This window comes from Streptopelia decaocto, assembly GCF_964273445.1.
Source record: "Streptopelia decaocto genome assembly, chromosome: 8".
Classification (NCBI taxonomy): domain Eukaryota; kingdom Metazoa; phylum Chordata; class Aves; order Columbiformes; family Columbidae; genus Streptopelia; species Streptopelia decaocto.
In genome coordinates this window covers 6,764,501-6,770,763 of record NC_138662.1, presented here as the reverse complement: position 1 = coordinate 6,770,763, position 6,263 = coordinate 6,764,501, and positions in this window count along the sequence as shown.

The following is a 6,263-nucleotide window of genomic DNA, read 5'->3' as shown; positions in this document are numbered from 1 at the left end:
CCCTGCTGACTGAAAATGAGGCCAGCTTCCAAATGTGAAATGAATGACCTGAATAAAGGGAATAGATCATTTCACGGACTTCCCTCTTTACTAATGCCACAAAGAATCATGCTGACCTTATTTTATAAAAGAAAAATCAACACAAAACAAAAATCCCCAAATGGGTAGCCCAAGGAAGGTTTGTGATGACACAGTGGTTGTTAATCTGAGTGTAAAATGTGCTTGGGGCATCTGCCATAAGCCACAAATAACAATGGGAAGCTGACTTCAGTTGATCATAAACATTTTTAGAAAGGAGTTGTTGCATGGCTCTAAGTTAGGTATTCTATGTTAATTTTGTGAATATTAGAGCCAGTAAAAGTCCCCAGAAGTATTTTGTAAAGGAGAATGCAGTCTTTTCATGTGACTGAGTTGATGTATTTAGCATGTGTATATTGCCATTTTTTGGCACATTGCCATTAGCATAACCAGTGAATTAAAATATCCCAACCTGTACCTGTGTAAAACCAATTAGAGTATTTTAGAGACAAAGTCTAAGACTCTTCTTTATGTCAAATAGGAAATTGCTTTCAGTGACAGTACAATTGAATAAATTGAAGACTACTTTGTTTGTTTGTTTTCTTCTTGTCTCTCCTCAGAGCCATCCATATTAAAGACTTGTAATCACTTGAGTTCCTTAGTAGTTTCTGAAGTGTCAGTAACACACCTAAACCACTTACTGCAGCCTGGAAACTATTGGTCTTGACCTTATTAACACAGAAAAGGTGATCTCCAGGTTAAAGATGTACGTGGGGGTCTGGAAAGGTGTCCAGTTCTAGGGGCTGCCATGTGCTTCCTCCGTGAGCTCAGGTAAGTCACCTTTTCTTTGTATTCGTTTTCCCACATGTGAAGTGGGAATAACACACTGAACAGGTAACATCTTGCTTATTTAGACAATATTTTCTTTGGGAAGAGATCCACAGATCTTAGGCAAAGTGGTTAAAGACTATACTTGGAGCTCTAACCACTAATAAAACAAAACCAACACGTAATGTTAAGAAAAGCTTTGATTACCCATGCAATGATGTCTAATCCAAAAATCAAAATAGCATATGGATTCAAGTATCTGAAAATTATTATCTGTGAATCTAAATGCTTAAATATATCTAGCTAATCCACCAAAAAATCCTCCTGCATACAGGCTACTGTATCATGTGGAGCTACACAAATGTTTCTCATTTTTTTAATGAAAAACATATATATTTAAAAATATCATTAGAGAAAAGTTGTATGCATGCTGTACAAACATATTGTAATCACAATGACTGGGTGAGAACCTGAATTGTTATGCTTTGTATGAAATGAAGAAATCTGCATTTAATGTGAGTACTTCCTGGTAAGGAATATTTGCAATATTAAACTGGATTCTACAGCACTAAACCAGAGATGGTTGGCTGTCCACAAGTGCTAAAGAACATATTAATATTGTAGAAATTCAAATTTGTTAGGAAATGTCAGATATAAAATTGGCACATGGAGACCTATTTAATCCTTATTCAGCGTATACTGGAGGATAGCGTCTTTAATTTCATATCCACACTCCATAATTTCATTAGAATTTAAGGCCAAGAGAAATTATTCAATCATTCTGTATATAAACGACTGTCATTTCACCATTATCCTTGGACTGATCCCTTTTATACTTGACTGAAGCATCAGCCCCAGAAAAATCATATGTTCTTGATTTAAACACATCACGTGATGGAGAATATACCACTACTCTTGGACACATGTTCCAGTGGTCAACCCCCATTAAAAAGGGTGCCTAATTTACAATTTGATTTGTGTGCTTTCAGATTGCAGATGCTGGTTCTTATTGTACTTTTCTCTGATAAGCACCCAGTCTACCTATTCCCTACATCCCCTGCTCAGCACTTCTACACTGTTATCAAGTCCACTTACACTATTCTTCTCAAATATTAAATAGACTGAGCTCCTAAAGTCTCACACTGTAAAGATTTCTTTTGTAAAAAAAACCAACAACAACGGAAAACCAACAAGACAAACAAAAAACCCGAACACACAACACATTTTGTGCCTCTCTCCTCATCTACAAATATTAAAACCTTTAAGAAGAGGGGCACCAAAGCAGCATGCCCCACTTCAGTGGCTCCCTTGACCCCCATTAAACCAGAGGTAAAATTAATTCCTCTTTTCCACTCCTGTGGTTTAACAGTCAAGGACCATAGGAGCCCTTTAAGAACACAAAATGATTTTTTAACAGCTTTCCCAGTCCTTTCACAAGCTGTCCCTTCCGTCCAGTTACACATTGCTGCTTCTTTTTACCCTTTTGGCTACTTCTTCACTGCCCTGAGCAACCCTTTTTCAGAAGGTAAAATTATGTTTCCCCAGACTTTACAAGTGTGGTCCTTACCACACCATTTAACTCCTTTACAAACACGAATTAGCCAATGTGACCGTTGCCATTCTAAGGTGTGATAGTAGCTGTGTATTTTGCAAGGCAGAGGAATTAAGATCGGTATCTTAGATATCAGTATCTAGGTAAGCAGTTGCCAGCTCTGGTCCCTGTTCCCTCTACCCCTGCATGCAAATTCCCAGGACTTCTCCCCTGGGCAGCCCCAAGCCAAGAGGCGAGCTCTGCAAACCAGAGATTTGAGCTGTTTTCAGTCTACATGAAAGCAGCAGAGCGCTGTGCTGAGCAGAGACCGGCGTGCTGGCAGCCAGGGGCGGACAGGACAGTGCCTGTCCTCCTTCTGTCCCCACAGCACTGCGGAGAAGCCACTGTGGAGAAGAAAAGTTTCTGGCCAAGAGCTGAAGCCTGTTCACAACTGCACCTTCTGATAGAATTTCTCTTTTGGAGGTCCCATGAGCCTCTTTTGGAGGTCCCGTGAGCTGGACCAAGCAGAAAAACAGCAGCAGCCAAATCTAGAGGACAGGAGTCCTTCAAATTCCCTGTCCTTAGACTTTTTTCTTTTTTTAAATCAAATTAGTTAGGTTTCCACTCTTGAGTGACTTAGTAAGATATTTATGTCCTGAGAGGGTTTTGTGTGTTTGCAGCGAGACTTGCCCTACACAAGATAGTTACTAGTTTCCTTTAGGAAACATGCAGATTTTACCACAATGCAGTGCAAATCTCTGCCTGCATTCCTATTCCTTATCTTCACTCTTCCAGAAACCAGACTGGTCACTGTGGTATAGCGCGATATATGTAGGCTAACACCAACTGTATTCATTTGTGTATAATCCCTTTCTGTTAGACAGGTGTATATAAAGAGCTCCATTCACTGCTATCCCCTTCTTGTCAGAACCTCTCATGCACAAACCTGTATCTCATAAGTGGAATAAAAGCCAGTTTCATGGCAATTGTTCTATACATGCTTATTATTCAGACTGTATTAATGAATATTTTAACTGGAGATTAGGCTGAGGTGTGATTTCCACAAGATAAAGAAAAGATTTGCCATGCTCTACTTTGTCATTGTAAGGGAAGTATGCCCCATAATATTATATTTCTCAATTCTTTCATATTATGCTCAGCAGCAATTCAAATTCTCTGGATAATGCAGGGTTACAAAAATTTCACTTTGAGAAAGCTGTGGACTTGCTGGAAGGCCTCTAAAAATCAGAGGCACAGAAAACATGGCCTGTGAGGAAAGACTGAGGAACTGGCTTGTTACACCTAGAGACAGGAGAACAGAAAGGACATGACAATGGCTTTCAAATAAATATTGTGGTGTCTAGGAAAGTAACAATGTGTGGATAGGATAAAGAGTCGGTTTAAATGTGGAAGGGAAAAATTAGGCTGAACGTTAAGGAAAGTCTAATTACTTCCTTAATTGTCAGGATAGCAAAGCACTGAAATAAGCCATGAGTTTGTGGAGCCTCTGCTCACAAGGAAGCTAAAAATGGGTCAGAGACACTACTAGGATGGCAAAAAGGCTCTGCCTGGAAATGAAGAATGTTTGGCAACTTCTTAGGCTGCCTCCCAGCTCTTTTCTATGACATAAAGCTTCTAACTAGGTTGTGGTTAAGTTCAGGCAGAACTGAATCTATCAAAGGCTGGAACAGCTGATTCATAGGGACTAGAACTAATTTCTACTTGATCTCCATGGCTGCAAAGTCTCCTGAACCAGCTGGATGTTACCTTGGAGTCTTTGGAATCCATCTGGTCCTATAGCTACAAAGCTTGTGATTCACATGGGGGAATCTAAGGGGTATTTCACTATTTCAGGCCCAAATTGCTACCAATTCATTACCAGGGGCGGTAGAATTTGGCTCTTGCAATGAGAAGGATGAATCCTGGTAAAGCAAGCCCATAAACACTGTCAATGGATAAGAAGGCTGACCCTTTTCTACCTTTATAGCAGGAGACTGTTACTGTTCCTGACAATGTGCAGACGAGGAAGGCAAGACAACTGAGAATGAGAAGTGAAGAGGGAACAGCTTTGCTGCAGGCAAGGAAGGTGCAGATAGAATTAGAAAGAGCTCACACCTTGCTCAAGAAAGCCACACGGAGACATTGCGAACAATGCCCTGGAGATGGCCTTGAAGGACCTTTGTAACACAAAATGAACCTTCCACCAGCAGATAGCTGTGTATGAATGAGGACTAGATCCCAATGAGAAAGAAAGGCTGGATAATTCTCATCTGTGACCAGAGGCAACCAAGAGCATCAGCAGAGGGACCCATGGGGAGCAGTTGCTGTCACAGGGCTGCCCCCTAAGAGGTAGTGCAGGAAGCCCATGGGAGGGGAGCACAGGTTGGCAGGTGTAGCAAGCAGCATCCCACATACTAGGGGGTAGGTGTACATATGCAGAAAGACGTATGTGGCTGTGGGAGACAGCTCAGGCCTTCAACTATCCATCCAAAGGAGCAGCACAGTAGCACCACATTAAGATGGAGTGTTTAAAGGAAATGCAGCAGCTCCTCAGGAACTGATACTTGCAACTTCCTAAAGACACTTTACTGGCAAGAGGATTTTACTAGCATCCCAGTCAGAAGGTCTGAGTTTCTGTAAGAGAGATGCAGCATAAAAAATACAAATCTGTCTCTTCCCATCTGAATAGGGCCATTCTGGAGACTGCAACACACATCTCAGGATGGCTCCTGTAGTGACTGTGTCCTTCTTCCAATGTTACTGTAGAAAGTTATCAGGTAGACCAAAGGCTGGTGTGTCCCAGCAAGAGAATCAGAGGTGTCCCCCAGATACTATGTCAAATAGATTCACGCTAAAGCAGCAAAAATGGCAGCTCACACTATGCTCCCTTCCCCAATTTTGCAATGTGTGCAGCTTCAAGATACTTGAATCCTTTTAATTCCTAAAACACTGTAAGGAAAAGCAAAAGAGGGAAGCACACATATACTTCTAAATACTAGATTTAGAATCATTCTAAATACAGAATGATCACAGTACTGCCCTGTCATCACTGGCACAGGTATGAGAAAGCACAGCCCCAAGTCCCTGAACAGACAAAGCAACTTGCGTTGTCGATGCCTGAGGCAACTTGCAACAGATTGTTTGCAGAAAGTTGCAGGGCACAATATATTATCTGTACGTGTCCTGTTCTTACCCTTATATTTCACTGTCCCTTGAGGAAAGACACGATGTTAACACATGACCGGACAAGAACACATTTTGCCTTACCTTTCTCGAAAGGCTATCAGGAGAGAGAAGGGAAGGAAAAAGAATAATATTAGTAAAATATAAATGCCTGAAGTGTTGCTCCTGCTCCTTTACCAAGTCCAACCCAAATCCTGGGGAGAAATCAGGAATGCCACCATTAACTTCAAGGAGACACTCTTGTAAACCCTCCGTGAAAAGGGTGACATTTTCTGTGTCACCACGGAGTGGCACTCTCCCCACACATTTCCCAGAGGTAAAGCTGCAGGTTTTTCTCCCCATTACCGAGATACCTATGAGCATAAATGCCACTGAGCAGGCAGGGTTTTCAGAAACCGCCAGTAACTGAAACACATGCAACTTGGAACCAGTAGAGATAGTCAAACACCTGCTCTGACAAGCACAAGTATTAGCGGTTGTTAGAAAGTTGTTAGAAATCAAACAGTGGGGAAAATTCTGTTTTAAAATTGCTGCTAAATCTATTATTAGGATTTTTGTTGTTGTTTCCTGCTACTCTCTTCTCTGCACACTTCACTTACACTTCACTCCCTTGCACTTCAACATTCTGCTTCACCATTTTGAGGTCTCAGGTACTTCATGCCACTTCTGTTTCCCACAACTCTGGTAGCACCACTCTAAGCTC